Below are 21,662 nucleotides of genomic sequence, written 5' to 3'. Positions count from 1 at the left end.
TTTCTTTCTGCAATGCTCTTAAATACTGTAAGTTATTTTCACTTTTTATAACTAAAAACTGTGGTGAAAATGTTGTTTAAATTAAAATAGGAAATCCATATAAAAGTCAATATTATTATTTAGGAAAAAAATGAGAATGCAACATATAATAAGCCCAAGAACAGAATAAAAGCAGATAATTCATCTTACTCTCTGTACAGAGATGGAAACTTGAGTGCCTGCCCATGATAAAGGATCAGGGTCTAAATTAAAGCTTCATTACAAGAATGCTCAATTCTGTCCTCTGTTCTTGGAAATAAGATAGGAAGTTCTTTCATGCGGAAGTAGAAGGAGAATTAATATCTAGCTCAGCTATAAAGCCTGGTCAAAATATCCCACTCTTATATACATATTAGGAGTATATCCTTTCTATCAAAAATAATAACTGTGATTATGATAGCTGTGGTAATTGCATGTATTAATGTCTCTCAATAAGACAACTCTCCTGATACTTTTACTCTGTGTATTCCCCTCACACAATGACTATGGACTTGGTCACGTGATTTGCTTTGGCTGACCTGACATCATCAAACGTGACCCAAGCAGAAGTTTGAATTTCCTTTCATACTGGGGTTTGCCCTCTGGAAACATTGCTATCACCAAGCAAAGTGTCTTTTTGAGGACAGAAAACCACATGAAGAGGGAGACTTAATCATCACAGCATCCTCAGCTAAGCCAAATCCCCAGGCAACTTGTGTGCTGTACATAGCTACATGAGTAAGCCTGGAACAGGCCAGCAGTGTATAGCTGACACAAATAATTTTTCGTAATATCGACTCCATTTGGCAGGATGGAATAAGGTTTAGTTATCAAAGTTATCAATTATAAATATCGATATGTATAGGGAAAGTGTGTGGGTGATGGTTAAAATTAATTGTGAGGAAATATCCCCGGCAACCAGTTTAAAGTAAAATCACACACATACCACTATTCTTTCGTTTATATTCTTTCTAGACCTAACCACTATGTATTTGCTGACTGAATGCAAGAATGGATGATGTAACTCTGCAATTTATCTTGACAAGGCAACAGATAGGGATAAAGATCACACATATCCTTTTAAACTATTTCTCAAATTTTCTTACAGGAAGTGTATAATTTATTTAGAAGGAGCAAGTCTTGGTAGCAATAATTGTGGTGGTGGTAGTAGCAGTCAAAATAATAGGTACTGCGTGTAATGTATTATGAAAAATTTTCTATCTCAATAATATCTCACAACAGACCTATGAGAAATGAAGAAAGGACTTTTAATATTCTCACTTTACAGAGAAATGGAAGCTTAAATGAAGATGCCAGGTTGCAAACCCAGGTCTATTTAACTCCAGAGGGCTAAGTTCTCAACCTCTATGTTAAAACACTTCCACCATTTTATATTCATATGCACTACTGACAAGGGGCTCTGTGAAGTCTGGGTCCAGATCCAAGCAATACGTCTTTCACCAAGATGCCAGGAGTGCCAATGAATCTGGACTTTTTTCTACATGAGATGTTATACAATGCACGGGTATTATACAATACAGAGGCCAAGAGTCAACAAGAGGTAATGAGACTTACGAGTGCAAACATTTCCAAACTGAGGGAGAAAGTCAAACCAGAAGACCAATTTCCTCCCTTCTCTTGTGACAGTGATTTTGCTACCTATCATGGGATGCTGATAAAAGAACAGATTTGTGAAAATGTTTAGATAGGAGAAGGGATTTGTAATTCCAAGTATGTAAGAATGTCAAATTTAGGGTGAGCATATAATTTATCTAAACCAGGACACTACAGAGTGAAGGAGGTAGTATGAGTAAGTATGTTGGCATAACAAGTGTAAATTGCGACTTTCAGACAGAGTAGATTATACAGTAGCGCAAACAGACACAAGGTAGGTTTGGGATGCTGTATTGTCTACTCCAGCAATAATATCAGTTATCATGAGATGAATAACATGTTCTAATATTCTGTGTAAAGCATTAATCTCGATTGTCTCTAAATCGTCAAGGTACTGGAATGATGGTATTCTGGTTATAGTAATATTAAATATCATTTGCAGACGAAAGTTTTAATAATATTAGGCAAATCATAAGTATAGAATATGTAAGTTTAGAATATATGTACAAAAATTAAATACATTTGGAAATTAAAATACCATATGTTATTATGTCAGATCAAAACCTTCCCAAGTTAAAAACGCAAAATTGAGTTTCTAAAGTGCCTATTCTTGCCTTTTGCTATATTTTTTAGGTACTAAGCTTTTCATTATTGTCATTCCCTAGGAAATACATTATTTTTACTTAAAAATAAAGAAATCAAAGGAGTGCTGCTAAAGGAAAAATATGAAAATGCTATTTAATGTAATTATAGTCTTGAAAAACTGTATACATTATTTGCCATTAGAAAAATCATTTTCAAGTGTTTTATAAGGAAATAGATGCCTGGAGGACAGTTTTTCCTCAACATTACATTTTATCTAACAAGCATTCTGTTTTCTTAATGTCTCCTACCACACTCAAGCACTCAGCTGTTCATTTTAGTGTCAGTCTGCAAACCCTTGTGTATTTCCATATGATTCTAACTCCTAAAAGATTATAAACCTTCCTAAAAATTAATGACCCAGGCAAAATCTTTCTATAAACAAACCATTTCTACTCATGAATCTTAATTGGTAGAGGTTTATAAGCTAAAATTTCCCGAGTTCTCCCTATGGCTGAGGGGTATTCTTTTATTCTTTGCAACTATATCATAATACATTTGCAACACTCCTAGGACTTAAATGAGGTAGGCTATATATAAGCTTTTGTTCTCAGACTTTAATGTGAATAAGAATCACTTGGGAAGTTTGTTTGTTAAAAATACATATCCCTAGTCTACATCCTCAAAGGGTCAGGTTCAATAGGTTTTTGGCTAGAACACAGTAACTTTCATATTTAATAGGCAACCCAGGTCATTCTGTTGCAAGTTGCCTAGAATATATCTCTGATTTGGTGCTTTTTAAAGAGTTAGTCTGCAACATTTTCTAGGAGAAATGCAAATTAAATGTGTTGGCCCAGTTCCCATTCCACTACTACAAATCAGGAAAGTCTACACAATTTAGACTCAGTTTTTCAAAAACACAGCTAAGCAGAATCATCCTCATTATTTCCCAAAGGGGGGAACTTTTTAAGAAAGTAACAAAAATTTTAAATGGTAGAGAGAGCAATGGGAGAAAGTGAAGGTATCATTACCCTTGGAAAGGTTTATAAAGAAAAAAAAGTTACAGTGAAACCTAGAATCTTTAAATACATACAGAAATACATAATTGATATATAAAACAGGCTAAGTAAAATTTAGTATCAGGTAAAAATTAGACAGGATTTATTTTTCTCAGCATATCTTTTTGAAGTAATAATTATAAGAAATAGTTATTTCACATTGTTGATTATTGTTATATTCAAGATGTTTTTCAAAACTAAATGCAAAGATCTTCTCATTTCAGTGCATAATGACATAACGACTTACAAAGTGGACATTTATTCCTCTCCTTATTTAAGCAGTTACATAAATCAGTTTAGTGATTTTTTTGGTCAAATTTTATGCCATTCTGTAATGGTGCACTTATTAAAGTCTTCTAAAGGGGAAAATAAATGGAAGTAGTAGAGGAATGCCCCTTCTTCACAAGTTACAACCCCACCTTCTTTTCTCTAATAACTAATATTTATTTTCAGTAACCTCAGAGTAATCATGTTTGTGAATTGCAATCTGGTGTTTGTGAATACCAGAGCAAATATGAAACCTATTTCTAGCCATTCATGTACTAAATCATTCGAAAGAATATTAAATTTGTAAGTCTTGATGAAGTATCTCTCTTTAGGGATTCAAGCAGTTTTCTTAATCTGTTTGTGTGTGTGTGTGTTAGACAGTTATGTCAGAATCTGCTGCTTTCCCTGTAACATGCTTTTCGCACTTGCTGGCTGCTTTGAATTTTGTCATCTTGTATGTAGTAAGCCCTCTAGGTGTTGGTTACCACCTAGCCATGAATGATGCCAAGGGCAGTGGACACCGTGGTATAACAGAAAGAACCATGGTTCGGATGTTCCAGACCCACCCAATGTCATCTAGGTTAGGTGAAACACAGGGAAGATGAAGATTGTGTTTGTCCTGAAATTACATAATTAGAGGGTTTCTCTAAGATAGAAATACAGGGCTTTCAAAGAGACACATGAAAATGAGGTACTCAGAAGCTTAAGCTTTGTTAGTTAGCTACATGGTAAATCTGCCTCTGAGAAGATACTCATGATCCCCCATTCCAATTAATGTAAAATGTAAAATGGAAGGCATAATGTCTGCTTAAACTACATTATCAGATTTGTATAAGAAATCTGAATAAAATAACATGTGAAAGTGCATTTAGTGTCTTACAAATGCAAGCTGTATAGGACACAGTGGCTCAGATTAAGGCTGACTGAGGCTACTCCCATGAATCTAGGCTGTTTGAGATGCGTCCATTCTTGCATAACATTTCTTGGTTCTTGGGACCTTACTCTCCATAGTTTGCCTGGATTTAAAGATTGCTTGATTCTTCTGTCAGTTCTAGTCTAGTTAATTTAGTAATCATTTTTAAGTGTCTGCTGTGGTCAGGAGAGGAATTTCTATAGTTTCCTTTAATTCTTTCCAATTCTGGGTCATCCATTGGTTCTATCTCAGTACCAGCACATGTTCCCATGTACTACATCTGATCTCACAGCTCTGCTCGAATTGAACTTACTCGTCCTTCTCTAAACCAGACTAACCCTGTGAGTACTCTCTATAGAACCTCTACCCTTACTTACTATAACCCTTCACCCTTCTTTATGCTCTATCCTCCTAGTTGTTTATTCTGAGATGACATTAACTTTGATAGATTCAACTTTCAAAGGCTCCATGATAAACTACCTTTATTACCTCATTCGTACATTCATTACTTCATATAGATTGTAACATCCTATATAAGTCTCCGAATTAATCCCTATGCTTTTAACGTTTCCAGTCAGTCACACTTCTGTAAAGGGCTAGATAATATGCTATGCTTTGCAGGCCATTTGCAACTATTTTATATATACCTCAACTCTTGGAACTGGGCTTAGCAGCACTCCTTCATCTCTCACATTTTCCTTATTTCTGTCCACCACCATAGTTCACAATGTGCATTTAGTTAGATGGAGGTAGGCCTCCCCTGATAGAGATGGCATTGTATCGAAGACGGCTTGGGATGCTTAAGGCTTGTTTACAGGATTTCCTAGCTGGTCCCCTGGGTTTATCAAGTGTTATTGGTAGAAACAGGATATATTATCTGACTTGCTTACTTAAAATCCTCATTAATTCCCTACTATCTGAAAATGAAATCCAAACCCCAGTCAGGAACTAAAATAGCTTGGTAATGGCTTCTGAAACATTTTTGGCTTTACTTCTTAATCAATTAATGCAATTAATTTACTTAGAAGACCAAAACACACCTTTATTTTCCCATACACTCAATGATACATTCTTTCATTAAATTGTTCACTTAGTCAACAAATATTGAGTGGCGGTGACTATGACGCAGACATTGTTAAGGCAGCTACAAAAATATATGTAGCATAGTCTCTTTCTTCAAGGAGCTCTCACAGTAATGTGGACAGACCAAGAAAAAAAACAAGTCTTTGGCAACTAACTGCAAGAGAAGCATCACTTTTCAGGAAATAGGGAACAATTCCTGCAGGGAGGTGACATTAAACTATGAACTGAAAATGGGTAAACAGTCATCATGCAAGAAGTTAGAGGAAGACATCTCAAGGCGGTATAAACGCATATGACAGGGTTCAATCATATGAGGCAGGCATGGGGGAGATATAGCATATGCGCGAGTGGCATAATGTAACAGTGTGCACTGTAGAGCCAGACTGCTCGGCTTCAAATCCCAGTTTGGTCACCTATTAACCATGCAGACATAGCCAAGTCACTTTGTCTCTGTTCCTCATCTGTAAAATGGTAATAATAATAGCATTCATATCAAAGAATTTTCATGAAGATAAACAAATTTATAGTTGGCACATAATAATAAAATACACATTGAATATTACTATTATTTTAATTGTCATCATTATCATGACTTTGGAGTCTTCAAGTAGTTCAATATGGCTAAGGGATGGAGTATTAGAGGTATGATACCATGAATGGTCTTATACACAGACTATAACATTTGGAATATATCATCTCCTATGTTTGGTTGTGAATAATCAGTGTCCAGGCTGCAATCTGGAACAATTATATTGGAATCTCTGAGGGTGAGATCTAAACATCACTGAAGCTTTCCAGCTAACTGCTGTGTGAGGCCAAGATTGAGAACCACAGAATTAAATAGAAGCAATCTTCCTCCTGAAAACTACTGTAGCACTTACCATGTAACTTTGAGGGTACATACCTAATATCAAATGACTTTTAAAAATACACATTCCTAATTTCCACAGAGTTTTTGGTTCCATGGATGTGGATTGAATAGCGTCAAGGGTATTTATTTTTAAAAAGTATTCCACGTTATTCTGATGTAGATGACATGCCTATGAGACTGCATAACACTGTATATCATATGGCACAGAGCATATGGTGTCTGGTTTTGTAATTATTTTGTACATTTTTACCTTCTTTACAAAACAGCCATTTCCCAGACAGCAGGGGTCAAGTCTTAAGCTCCAGAAATTCTGGGCCACACATAAACATACATACTATTATCTCCTTACAGAGGAGATTTAATAAGTAGTTCTGTGTTTCATTTATTAGAGGAAAAAGTGACATTTTCCGAATCCTAAATGTCCCAGTGGTTGTTTTCAAGATATTTTGTCAGCAGATAAAACTACTGAGACTATTTAGTGTTAAACAAATGAGTGATGGATAGCTTATTAATTGTTTCATAGATTGCCTCAAGTATGTATTGCCATTCTCAATTTTTACAGTTCTCTAAGGGTCCTGACAAGCCTGTCTAAAATATTATTATTGGACATGTTTCCTGGGTAAACTTATTCTTTCTGACAACATCCATATTTTCATTCAATAGAAGCCTCATTCAAAATAATTCTTCATACCAGGACTAACTAAATTCAAGTTCTACATTAGTATATAAATTTAGTGAGTGAATCCCAAGGTTATGCTGAGAATCACATTTTTATCTCTACTTTATTCTTAAATAATCAGCCTGAAATATAGAATTTTATAATTTCATAACTTCTCTACATGAGTAGTACTCAACAAAAGAACAGCAATTATTTACTTTCTCCTGTTTAAGTCTATGAAAAAGTAAAAAATAAACAATCATAAAAGGCAGCAGCTATCACAAGCAATCAGAAGTCTCACAGTCATGTATTTTTAGAACTGGAGAATAATATAGAAATCATAAACTCTATTTCCTTATCTCTGTTGAAATATCCATTTAAAAATTATTTCTGATAGGCAGCCCTCCGTTTTAGTTTATCAGTATTTTTAGTGCTCTCAAAAACAACACAGTCCATTTATGGGAAACATATTCTTGAAATACAACTTAAATTTTATCTTTCACATTCTCTTCTAAGCTTACTTACTGGCTGTGCCTTTTAACCTTCTGACACACATCCTAACCTGAGTCACACATAGCTCAAGAGTCTATAAAAAGCCACTGACTCTGTCTGCTAATTGGCAGATGAATTACTTCTGGCATGTCTGCTTCTTACCTCTTGTGTCAAATCTTCTCCCTAGTCAAGCCCTCTTGGGCACAATTTGCTTTGTATCCAGAGTTTCTCTCTTTTCCTGATCTCAATTGGATCTAATGCTTATTTGGAGGTTTCCTACCATGAACTATTTAAAGATGCTGTGACCCTAACCCACCCAAGGCTGTCTGAATACCACACCACCTTGGTCTGAGTCCAGAGTCTCAGATCACCTGTCAATGAAAGAGGGATTAGCAGAGGAAAATATTTAACTTGTCTTCTGTCTGACAGCTTTCGAATGGTTTAAAAACAGTTATTTTTCTTACCCATTAACACTCTTTTCTTTGAAGTTTCAACAGTTTTTCACTAAACACATTGCTATAGTTTGGATGTTTGTCTCTGCCAAACTCATGTTGAAATTTGATCCCCAATGGTGGGCCTAACGGAAGGTATTTGAGCCAAGAAGGTACATCCATCATGAACAGAACAATGTCTCCCCTCAGGGGTGAGTGAGTTCTTATTCTATCGGTTCTCAAAAGAGCTGCTTGTTAAAAAGAGCCTAGCATCTCCCCAGCTCCCCTGTGCCTTGCATCATGAGTGGAAATAGCCCGAGGCCCTCATCAGATGTCCAGTCTTGAAATTCCCAGCCATCAGAATCCTGAACCAAATAAACCATTTTTTTCTTTATATTACCCAGTCTCACGTATTCATTCCTTTATAGTGACCCAAAATTCACTAAGACTTACATTTTCCAAATAATTTGTGTACTGATCAGTAAGCTCTGGGTGAAGATGACTTGTAAAACGAAATTATCAAATCCACTTGAAAGCTCTATCTGCACTATCGGCACTTACAACTCAACACGACCCAACCCCAGCACTATTATCTTGACCACAAATCTGTTATTCTTCCTAACATTTCTATGGGATTTACCAAATTAACAGCCATACTTGTTCCAAATTAAATTGCCAGGATAATGTTCACTGTTCTCAGGTGCTTCCTCTAGTAAGGTCCTAACTGTTCTCACTGCTTCCTCTTTGTTCCATTCAATCTATTTTCAAAACAGTAGCCAAAGACATGCTGTTAACAAACAAGTCAGACCATAACACTTATCTGATCAAATTTCTCCAATGTATCTTATGTGCCATGAAGTAAAACCCAAAGCCTTTACATTTCACTGGCCTTACCCAGGAGGTGCACTGCAGTACCTCTCTGACCTTGCCACCCACTCACTCAATTCCCCAAGCCCCACTGGCCCTGACATTCTTCCAACATGCTGCTTCTGTCTCAAGGCATTTGTTCTTGCCATTCCTTCAAACAAGAAAGACTATTTCCAAAATATCCCAGGGGACTCTCTCACCTCCTTCTTTACTCAAACATCATCTTCAGAATGAGGCATTTTCCGATCACTTTACATAAAATTGCACATCCCCCCGCCACTGAAATCTCACACTTCGTATTCTCTCTTCATTGCTTCATGTTTTTCTGTAGCATTTATTTTTTTTAATGTATTATAAGTTGTATTTGTGGGTTTAGTTACTTATCTTTCTCTCTTCCTCTTTATATATAAGGTCTTTAAAAGCAGGGATTTTTGCACAGTTTTGTTCACTATTTTATCTCCATTACTTGCCAATCAATGGATATTGGTTAAATGAATACCTTTTCTGTGTACAAATATTAGTGCTCTAATGACCCCTGTGGTTTTTCTCACATCAATCCCACCCATCACTAATGTCACAGCTCAGAATAAAATTGTATTTTTTTGGAATTATTGTCTTCCTTACAATGTCTCTCACTAATCTAATACATCACACATTCTCCTGTAAGAATAATCTTTATGTTCGATTACATTCAATTCAATTGTTTAATAAATGAAGCCCCAAATCTGTAACATGACATTCAAGATACTTTTAATTTGATCCCTAGATGTTACATTTAAGCCATTTGTGACTACGTATCTCAATTTCTCACCTCTATGCCTTTGTTCACATGCAGTGTCTTCTACCTGCAACCATTCTCACTCTACTCCCTGTTTACTAAACCCTACCCTTCCATCAAGCCACAGCCCAACTACTATATTCTTAGTGAATTATTCTCCCAGTCAAAAATAATCTTCTCAAAAGATTCAGCCTTAGCATGACTCGATATGCTTGTCATAGCTTTTCTATTAGTTTTCAAGCACTTTACCTGAAGCATCAAAATAAATCTTCATCTTGGGCAGACATTATGTTTGTTTTATAATTATTTATATGTTCCATATTTGAATTCTTCTTCATTTTAACAAAACTGTTTTATATGTTTATCAACTGTATTGATCAAACTAAAACATGATATTTCTATGAAGAGAGCTCTATAATATATATTTAAGAATTCTATTAAAGTAGACATTGATCCATTATTGAACAATCCTGGAACTTCATTTGTCAATAATGCCATTGTGAATGACTGCCAAATGTCTTGCTCAAATTAACATCAACTACAGCATTTCCCCAGTATTTCCTTCAGAAGGAAAATAATCCATGCCTTGACATGGATTTTAGTGCAATTATTACCCCAATACTCATTGATTCTTTCATTCCAACTGAACTTATACAACCCACTTATTTAGTACTCTTTACTACTCTTTTACAAATATTAATATTTTACAAATATTAGATTTCAAGCAAATTTCACTGTAGATTTCATTTTTAAAAGGTAATCCGTACAAAGTTTTTCTATTTCCAGACTTCAGACACATAATATAAACTACCTATCCCTTATATAAGATGTGGACAGTATTTCCACTTTTCTTCTGGTTTCTTACATCTTACAGAAATTTAGTATTAAATAAATCAATAGGTTTAGTATTTTTTAATAGCTTATCTTGCCAGATCTTATTTCAGAAATCCATATACACCCTATCATTATACCATATACAAATTCAAATCCAGGTTGATAAAATACTAATATCAAAATCAAACACTTAAAAACATTTAAAAGAATATACTATCTATGATGATAGGGTACATATGGATTTCCTAAACAAGACTGAGAAAAACACATTATGAATAAAAAATTTAAAATGAATTATTCATTTAGACAATTCATGTATTAGTTTTTTATTAATAATATGTATTTATCTATTTTAGTATTGAAGCTTCTCGTCTATGCAAATAGTAATTTATTTAAATATTACTTTTTGACCTTTAATAAAGTTGTGTGATTATTTTCTACAATTTTTGCAGGACATTTTTCCTAGGCCCCTATGCTTTTTAACAATATTATTAAATGTAATTTTCTTTCAATTATAATTTTCAATTGTTTCTTGTTGGTAGATAGAATTACCATTGGCTTTTGTAAACTGATTGTGTTCAGTGATATGCTGAATTCTATTATTGATTTGGATAGCTTATTGCTCATCTTGGATTTTCTATACAGATAATAATATGTATAAATAACAATTGTATTTCCTATCCATTCTTAAATGTTTTCCATCTGTAGAATGAGGGCATCAAACAAATTGCTGAACAAAGTAGCGGTAGTGGGCATCTTGTCACATCTTTCAATTCATCTAAACTTTCACAATGAAATGTATTTTAAATATATCCTTTACTGTTTTAAGGACATTGTGTTCTATTTTTACTTTGCCAACAGTTTTTACCATGAGTAGGTGTTAAAATTTATCAAAGGATTTTTCTGCATCTATTGAGATGATCATATTTCTCCTTTAATCAGCTAAGGTGATGAATTATATAAAAAGATTTTATGTTAAAATATCCTTCAATCCGTGGGATAAATCCAAACAGGTCATGCTGCATTAGTTTTTGCACATCATTGTGCTTAGGCTTCTGTTTTCTTTGGGACTATGATGTCTTTGTTCAAATATAAAAATGGCTTGATTTGTCCTTTTAATACTACCCTTGTGCAGATTAGGTGTTAAGGTTATATTAGCTTTATAAGTTAGGAAGAATCTCTCTTTTTCTAATCAATGAAGGAATTTGCATAAAACAGAGATTTTCTGTGTCTTGAGGACTTTAATACTTCCCTAGAACATTAATTTCCAGACTCCCGGCTATCTGTTTTACGCTATGTTTTCAAATCTTAAATATTTCCACCTCCCAACACTCTCAGCATGTTACTTTGCTTCTTATTATATTGTGAGAATGAAAGAAATAAAAAAGAATGGCCACAAAGCTCGCCATCATTTGTACCCACATACTTGCATATGTACCCACCATTTCTAAAAGGGCAGTGGTCAAACATTGCTGACAAACACATGATCATTTTTAAATCACTACTTTTCAAAAAACGTACAAAGTATGTTGCCTCTGTGTAATGGGACTATAAGGAATTGGTAGTTTTCACTACATTTTATAAAATTTCCAAAGCAATGAAATTAGATATTTCAGTTTCAGATATTTATCTATTTTTGTGTAACTTATGATTACTTTTGAGTATCTAACTAGCTTTCTTTTTATGTAGAAGAAGAACAATCAATGTTTCTTTCTTTTTATTGAAAGAAAGAACAATTTTCTTTCTTTCCGAGGAAGGAAATTAAAAATGAAATGAGAAAAGCAGTTTAGAGCTTTGTACACTTCACAAAGAGACTACGTCAGAGAAGTGTTGATTATGTGATTTTTGCTCTATGCTATTTATGGCACTTTATCCTTTTGTGACATACTAATCCTTCTTAATTATATTGCAATTAGCTTTGCATGTAGCCATCTGTCAGGGAGATAATCTTGACTGAGCTATATAATGATACAAAATACCAGTATTAGATATTTTCTTAAAAATGCTAGATTTGAGAAAGAGAAACTATGTTTTTTTTTTTTTTTTTTTTTTTTTTTTGAGACGGAGTCTCGCTCTGTCACCCAGGCTGGAGTGCAGTGGCCAGATCTCAGCTCACTGCAAGCTCCGCCTCTTGGGTTCACGCCATTCTCCTGCCTCAGCCTCCCGAGTAGCTGGGACTACAGGCGCCCGAAACTATGTTTTTTAACTATGCATTATGGAATTTTATCTTCACTAGATGATATTTTAGATCACTAAATATCACTAAGTCTTAAAAACAGCAGTTTATTAAAATATTGGCACTGACATTTACTAAGTTCAAAGTGCCTCATAGAATATTAGATATTAAAATATATCAATAACTACATATTTGAATTTAAACTTATTCAAATTGATATAATACTTCACAATAAAGTTTCCTTCTACAAATTTATCCATATGAGAAGCGTTCTTTTCCTTAGACTTTCTAAAGATGGATTTTTATTTGAGTTAGACAAAGTTCTTTGTATTTATCTTGATGCATATATTTTAAGTTTAAAAAAAAGTTGAGGTGACCAAGTTTTTATGGTTTACCTCCACTTTTTTTCATTCCATTTACCATATCTCGGTATTCTAATGGACAGTTCAACAATTATTTGAAAGTCAGAAGGTAACAGAGTCTGTGTCCCGCATACAAATCCAGAGATTTTTTTTTTCCTAGAATGCAGTTGTTTGGTTAATTGATTCCTTTCTTTTTTATCCTCTCCTTCAATGTTTCCTTTCTTCCTTTTGTTGTTTTGTTCCTTCCCCATTTTATTTGTTAAACATTGTGATGGGTATCTTTATGTTAGGCTGGGTTTTAAAGAACTAGGCAAATAAGAAGGCCACGGTTGGTAAAATCTGAGAACATTAATAGCAATTCATTCCTCATCACTTATCAGATGTTTCACCTTAAGAAAGTTGTAGGATAATTCTAATTATTATTTTCTTATGCAAAAATGGTTTTGAGACTTCATGCCTTTCACAACATAGAGGGTCAAATGCAATCATGTCTGTAAAAGCACAAAGCACCAATACTGGCATATAGAGGTTGATTAATCAAAAGTTAATTTCATTTTCTTCCTTAGAGTGTTTGATTAATGAAGAAATAATGACATCAAATGTGAAATATTATAAAGCTGTGGTACAAACAAGATACTGAAGAAACACTGAAGAAAGAATGAATGCCTAAATTTTTCTGCAAAAATAGATTATAATATTTGGCTGAATCCTAAAAGATAAAAAGGACTTTGTCACATGTAGAAAGGCTGAGCAGGTATTCTAGGTTCAGAAAGCAGCATGTGCTGAAAGATAAAACTCTACTGACTGTATGGAGATCATCCATTGGCTGAAAGGTCATACATTGGAGAAATAGAGAGAGATGATGTAGGAAAATAGTCTATGAAGAACCGTAAGTGCCCTGCTAAAACATTTAGTTCTGCATATATTTGGGATTTCCAACCAGTGTGGATAAATGCCTTCAGCCATCAGGGCTTTTGGGCAGGGTCTGGGGCAGCCCTTGGGGTCAAACACTTCTAGCAATAAATATAGGCATGAAGATCTCAGTGTGCTGAACAGATATATTTCTTTGTATGACAATATATTCAAAAGCCTGGGAAACATCTCTATAGATCTTAAAATAAATATTTTGGTTTTTATACTTGCTAAATTTTAGATGCTTCCTATCTTGACCGGTATTAGAAAAGGCAACGATGATTGAGGAGTTAGACAAGCAAAAGCCCTAACTAAAGATTACGCAGGTCACGCAGGGTGGGAGGGTAGAAGTGAAGTGACCCAGCTGTGGAGCCTGCTTTGAAACGGTCCACAACACTGCAGCTTCTGCAGTTTGCTACAAGACCAGTTAGAGTTCTCTTAGTATTTCCTGAAGAGCATCAGCATAGAAAATGCTGTTATTCTTGGCAAGGTCTTCCCGGGTTCCTGATACATGAAGTGACCCACTGATGTTTTCCAATGTCCATTATTTTCCTGCTCAGAGGATTAAGGTATCTTTCTGGGACACGTGGCCTTATAAAGTTCCAGGAGAGAATGGGCAGCTCAGGTTTGGATACACACAGCTGACTACCTGTCCCTACCAAGGGAGAGTTGGCCTGTGTGTAGAGCTACCACTGAGACATTACATCTTCTGTCTGGTCCTACATTAGGATTGAGGCCTTAGCTATCTTTCCTTTGGTTCACGAAATACAGAAGGGAGGACCACTGGGTCAATTCCACATATTTAGGGATTTCAAAAACAAAGCATAAAAGTTCAGACTTTCTTTCCTGGGGGAAAAAAAAGAATGATAGGATTAAACAAAAGAGATAAAATACAAGATCAGAGAATTACTTATATGCGTCAGTGGTTTGCAGTAAGAGAGTTGCTTCACTTTGCCACTGTGTTATTAAAGCTACCTTTCTGCTACCTAGTCTGCTCTAAGGGCTCACCTGCTGAGATCAAGCTGGCAGGGAGCTACAGTGCTAGGCCAAGTCACCACAACAGGCTCTAGGCTGCCTGCTGCAGAGAATGTGAGTGGTTAGGTGGTGGTCAAGATTTTATTTTGAACGGTTTATACATGGGGCAGTATGTCTGATCTTCTTGCTCCAATATGGATGGCGCTAAGTGTATGCTTTTCTACTCACAGCCTAGTGAGAGATATTTAAGAAGTCCACAGTTCCACCTGCTGAGTACCCTTGCCTGCTGGAAAGCAGGGGATACTCTAATGGTTGGAACCACAGCTAGATCTACAGGGAGGCAAGCACCTAGCACTGATTTCGAGTCCTAAGAGAGTTCTGAGACATGGAGATGTGTAACAAATATTAGCGATAGGCACAATCCTCTTCAATGGTGACAGTTAGGTGCTCAAAATTTCAATAATTTGGGCTGAGATAAGAACCACACTATATTAGGGCATTTTTGCATTGCTAGAAAGAAATACCTGAGACTGGGTAATTTATAAAGAAAATAAATTTAATTGGCTAACAGTTCTGCAGGCTGTACAAGAAGCATGATTCTGGGCATCTGCTCAGCTTCTGATGAGGCCTCTGGAAGCTTAAAATCACGGCAGAAGGTGCAGGGGAAGCAGGCACGTAACATAGCAAAAGCAGGAGAAAGGGAGAGAGCACAAGTGGGAGAGGGTGCCACCTACTTTTAAAAGACTAGACCTCATGAGAACTATCATGAAGACACATTAAGCCATTAATAAGGGATCCACCCCCATGACCCAATCACCTCCTACCAGGCCCCAGTTCTAGCACTGAGGATTACAGTTCAACATAAGATTTGAGTGGAGACAAATATGCAAACTTTATCACACACTACTTCAGGAATGGGATCCAGATCTTTGTTATTATACCTTGGATAACTATGACATATCTCTAGGACCAGGGCCACTAAGGTTTGTCTCACTGAGGTATCAGATACTGACATGGTTTGGATTTGTGTCCCTACCCAAATCTGAAGTTGAATTGTAATTTGTAGTGTTGGAGGAGGGGCCTAAGGGGAGGTGATTAGATCATTCAGGAGGATTTTCCCTTGCTGTTCTCATGATAGTGAGTGAGTTCTCAGGAGACCCGGTTGTTTAAAAGTGTGTAGCTCTTTCCCTTCACTCTCTCTCCCTTTTTATCTGGCCACATAAGACATGCCTGCTTCCCCTTCACCTTCTGCCATGATTGTAAGTTTCCTAAGGCCTCCCAGCTATACTTCCTGAGGAACTGTAAGTAAATTACCCTCTTTTCTTTATAAATTACCCAGTCTCAGGTAGTCTTTTAATAGTGATGTGAGAACGGACTACAAGTTGGTATAGGTACCAACTCAGTAATTAAAAAGGCAAACATCGGCCAGGCGCGGTGGCTCACGCCTGTAATCCCAGAACTTTGGGAGGCCGAGGTGGGCAGATCACGAGGTCAGGAGATTGAGACCATCCTGGCTAACATGGTGAAACTCCGTCTCTACTAAAAATACAAAAAAACAAAAAACAAAACAAACAAACAAAAAAACTAGCCAGGTGTGGTGGTGGGTGCCTGTAGTCCCAGCTACTCAGGAGGCTGAGGCAGGAGAATGGCATGAACCCAGGAGGCAGAGCTTGCAGTGAGCGAAGATCCCGCCACTGCACTCCAGCCTGGGCAACAGAGTGAGAATCCGTCAAAAAAAAAAAAAGAAAAAAAAAAAGGCAAACATCTGGATTGAAATACAGTCAAACATAAATATGTGGATTTTGAAGCCAGCAGTCACAGAAAGGACACCTTTTTATAGGAGGTTTATATCTGAGCCATAACAGGGCAAAATTCTCCTAAATGACACAATTCACCTTACAGCATTGTAAGAGAGCAGTCAGTGCTTCCAGGAATAATGTCCAATAGACTCAAAATTTTCAGTTCCATCTATACACTCCAGGCTTTAAATCAGAAGGACAAGGACTGGCAAAACCAGGAAAGATATCTGATTTCAAGTGATAAATAAATAGTCAAGTGGCAATTACATACAAATAGGGGATAAATGCTCTAAAAAAAGGTGTGTCTGTAATGCTGTGAGAATGCACAGGAAGACTGAGAAAACTGACCCCACCGAGTGGGAATAATTGATTTCATTGTTTTTGACTAGGACTCTTAGTACAGAGGAAAGAAAACAAAAGAAAAACAAAAACTACAAACAGTATGCTAATTCATCTCAAAATTGTATAAACAAGCAAAAACAGAAATAAGTACCAAGGGAGAAAGAAAATAAATGAAAAATTGTCTGGATAAGGGTAAAGATTATCATAATTTTTGAGTAAATAGGTCCTTTGGTGTTACATTTCTTGTAAAAGTGTCAGTATTAAATTCTAAACATCAGAATTAACAATATTTTCACCACTGATATGTAAAATTTTGAAACCATGGGCATACATAGTAAGAGGAGAGGGCAAATGGTTAATTTCCTCACTCCATGGTAAACAACTGCATCATTGCTTTGCTGTTGCAGATTACGAAACAAATTATCTCTTAAGAATTTGACATAGCCAAAGAATAAAACTATTTTATTTCAGGAATCATCTCTAGGGAGAATATGAACGCTTGGATCGTCATAGCTATGTTAAAATCGATTTGGATTGATCAGAGAAAGAGAGTTGAAATAATAATATAGAAAACACTCCAAGGAATTCCAGTTCCCACAACATGAAGAATTCGTAATAAGCTTTTCTATCCTTAAGAGCAGAGGCCATGATCAATTGAAAATGGCTTGCACACCTTAATAAAGATCTATTATCTTTTGTTTCTTACTTTAAAAACCCATTTTGATATGAAATCTCTGATACAATGAAGTTGTTTTATGTTATGAAACATGATCTATATTTAGGATAAATCCATTTTATAATACTAACTCTTTTATGCTGAATATATTTCAGTGTCTCTCCATACTTGAGACTTAAGACACACAGGGAAAGTATCTAAAATTAATTTAAAATAAAGGCAATAAGAGTTAAGAATGCTTAAATCCAGGATTCCAAGTGGACATCAAGAATTGAGTGCTGATAAATATATGTATTTGTAATAAATAGCAAAATTATCATTATTATAATTAATCATAATTATCATTATTATATCATATGATTTATAATTATTATTATAATTAGCAGGTATAGTTCTCACTCATTTTAACTACAATTCTTCTTACTGGAGTCAATAGTATGTTTCAAACAACAGGATGATGGGTCCAGTTTTAAGTTGTTCAGTTGTTATTCTCAGTTCCGAGTCATGTTTCTCCTTCATTATCTTCTGCACTTTTATTGAACTTAGTAGTATAAAGGTTACGAGGGCTCACTCTGAGACTACAATTTGCTCAGTGTCCAATTATATTACAAGGACTTACTGCCTAACGACTTACTTCAAAGTGTCCCCTTGCTGCAACAAAACATCAGGATGAAAAGCTGTAAACTTGTAGCAAACAATTGTCAGTTTTCAAACTCTTTACTGCCGAATACATGTAAATTTTACAAAAACACTCATTGAAAAACCTTCTTACTTCTCCAGATATTTGAAATTGCAAGCTCAACGTAAAATGCCCCAAATTAAGAGATTTTAAAAATCAAACAAAACTCATATGCCCATAATATTCCACTTTCTCCCAATTAAAAAAAAAGTTCCATGACTCTCATAATCTATTCCAACTAATTATATCTCTTCTGCATAATTTTTCTATGGATGCTAATTTACTTCTTCATTTCTCATTCATTCTTTAATCTACTCCAACAGGCTTGTGTCTACCACTCTCAAAATTGTATTTTAAAGTCATCTGAATTCTATAAATTGCAATTCCGATGAACCACTCTCAAACTTCATTTTAACTCATGTTTTTGAAGCATTCTATGTAGTTAAACATGTTTAAACTGTTTTTCTCCCTTCGTACTTCCTACATTATCATTTTCTCTCCTTTACTAACTCCTTCTTTCTAGTCGTCTTCTTCCTGAATGCTTATGGTTTGCCAACTTACTTGTTGAGTCTTAGGCCTTCTTGTTTTCCTGCCCTCCCTAACTGAGCACATCCATTGCCATATTTTATCTATGTTGTTGATAATAAGATAAACATTTCCAGCCCATTTAGGCTGTTATGTACAACTCATTTAAATGTCTCACTGCAGAATTTTTTCAGTTTCCAAATGGCATCAAGAAAGCAAGTTGGTTCAATCCCCAGAACAGAAAACCAAAACCAAATGTACAGTGCCTAGATGACCACCAGAAACATCTGAGTCTCAAATTTGAAGAAGAGAGTTCCTGGGGCTACAGAAAAGTGAAACAACTCTGAACACACAGGAAACAAACGAGACTTCCATATCTGCGATGCCCTTCCCTCCAATCTGCCTGACATCTAGCAGGTGGAACAATTCCCCCCCGACTCACAACTTCCACGCTGGAAAAAAAGTAAGACTGAAGTAGACAACCAGGTGCCCCACTGGGCTCCCTGACAGAAGTCTGTTCCCTGCCTAAATGCAAAGGAAGCACTGCAAATGTCTGAAGAGGCAAACATTTCTGAGGACAGCCAGAGACAAAGGGGGATGATGGGACTACCACCCTCAGTCCTGAAAACTCTGCTCTTTAAATCAGATATGGAAGCAACCTCATTGCCCATCAGTGAATGAATGGATAAAGAAAACGTGTCATATATACACAATAGACTATTATTCAGCCAAAAAATCATGTCATTTGCAGCAACATGGATGGAACTGTACATCACTACGTTAAGTCAAATAAGCCAAGTACAGATAGACAAATACTGCATGTTCTCACTAATAATTAGAAGTGTAAAAATTGTACTTAATGAAAACAGAGAATGGACTGGTGGTTACCACAGCCCAGGAAGAACTGGGGGAGAGAGGATGAAGAGGGGTTGATTAATCAATGATAACAAATACCATGATAAAAGAAATAAGACTTAGTATTCAAAAGAGCAGCAGGATTATTATAGTTAACAATAATGTATTATGCATTTCAATATAGCTAGATGAGAATAATTTGAATGTTCCTAGCATAAAGATAAATATTTAACCTGAAAGATATCCCAATTACCCTGAGTTGATATTTGTACATTATATGAATGTATAAACACATCTCATGTACTCTCAAAATATATACATTATCTATCAATTAAAAAATTGCAAGCCTTAAACATGTTTGGCACTCCCAATAAATAAATAAATAAATGCCTCACTGCAGTTTCACATTTAACATTCTCACAATGAAACTCATTTTTTCCTAGTTTTTCACTATCTTTTGCCATCATATCCTTGTTTTATCACACTTTCTCCTCTTACCTAACATTCAATTACATTAAATCATCTGCAAATATTACCTTAGAAACATATCCTCTTGTATGTCACTGCCTTTATTCTGTCCAGCACGACATGTCAACCAGTATGTGACAATGGATTAACTTGTTTCCTGTTTCCCTTCTTTCCTCTTATGAACCGCTGTCCTCTTTTCAAATTATATCACCTTCCACTCTCAGCATTTATGATCCTTTAGTGTTTTCCCACTGCATGTAGAGCAAAACCCAAACTCTCAAGTATAGCATTTAATCTTGTGTGATCTTACCTTTCTTTTCAACTTTATCTCTTCCCTCAATCACCTTTACTCACTATGCTGCTGACACATCAGTATTCTCTTGCAAATGTCAAATATATCCAAATATATCCTGCCTAAAAGACTGCATATGATGATATTCTCTCTGCTGATGTACTTTATTTGTAGCTCTTTCATATTTGTTCAGGTTTCAGTCAAACTGCCATCTACTAAAAGAAGTCTTTCTTGACTACCCTAAGTTTAGACCTCCAGTTATCCCGTGTTTTATAAGTCATAGAAATTTCCAAGAGTTAATGTGATTTGTGTATGTTTGTATTTGTGTGCATGTGTATACTTCCCATATTGAAATATAAGGTCCTTGAAAGCAGGGACCATGTATGTATTACCATTTTGTTCTTAGCAAATAGCATAGATATGACACATAGTAAGTGCTTTAATAAATTTGGTTAAGAAAATTCACTCTCTAGTTTGTTCAAATACAACTTTTAAGTCAATGGTAGTTTTAATTTTTTTTAATAAACAAATATTTTGCATCATTAGTATACCTGAAAAGGAAGGGGTCTGACCTTTTGAACCTCTCATATTAGTCCATCAATGGCCATGGAATTTTCCAGGGGTTGGCAGGTCACATAACTGACCTAGTAGCTCCCAGACAATGGCAACTTTTAGAGAAGGGAGCAGTTGTGAGCTATTAGCAGCCAACAATCAGCACTGAGGGATGGGTACAATAGCCCAGTAATGAAATACAGGAAGATGATCTAAAGTGTCCATTACCTATACCTTTTCATTTAATGATTATTGCAATCATCTAGGAAGATTATTAACCATATTTTATGGTGATGAAAGTAAATGTAGAATGTTAAGTGATTAGTTCAAGAGAAAACTCCAGCAAAGGGTATTGCCTAGAATAAAGCTCAAGAATGTCACTTTAAAACCAGGACTCTTCTCCTTTGAATTGAATCCTTCTTTGTGTATACAAAGGGACTCAAACAGAAGAATGTCCAAGTTGGGAGAAAAAAAAAAAAACAATTGACTTAGTTGCCAATGTCATCTTTTTAAGCTGGGTAAGAAAATTGCCAGAAAGATTAAAATGCAAAAAACACTCACAACTCAGTTTTTAATAATGATT

General features: G+C 35.5%; 1 protein-coding gene and 2 long non-coding RNA genes across 8 annotated transcripts in view; 2 read left to right on the top strand and 1 right to left on the bottom strand.

Annotated features, from left to right (window-relative positions):
• Positions 1–21,662, bottom strand: part of EPHA6 (EPH receptor A6) — a 928,471-nt gene that overhangs the window by 697,964 nt on the left and 208,845 nt on the right. The gene's annotated exons all lie outside the window — the stretch shown is intronic.
• LOC103881026 overlaps positions 1–21,662 on the top strand; it is a 66,616-nt gene that overhangs the window by 26,278 nt on the left and 18,676 nt on the right. The window lies entirely within an intron of this gene.
• LOC116272939 lies at positions 1,509–13,656 on the top strand. The gene is made up of 2 exons (XR_004181457.1): positions 1,509–1,579; positions 13,571–13,656. It is a non-coding gene; the product is annotated as an uncharacterized LOC116272939 (long non-coding RNA).

This window comes from Papio anubis, chromosome 2 (assembly GCF_008728515.1).
Source record: "Papio anubis isolate 15944 chromosome 2, Panubis1.0, whole genome shotgun sequence".
Taxonomy (NCBI): domain Eukaryota; kingdom Metazoa; phylum Chordata; class Mammalia; order Primates; family Cercopithecidae; genus Papio; species Papio anubis.
Note: the sequence above shows the minus strand (reverse complement) of the source record. Positions and strands in the feature narration are given on the sequence as shown.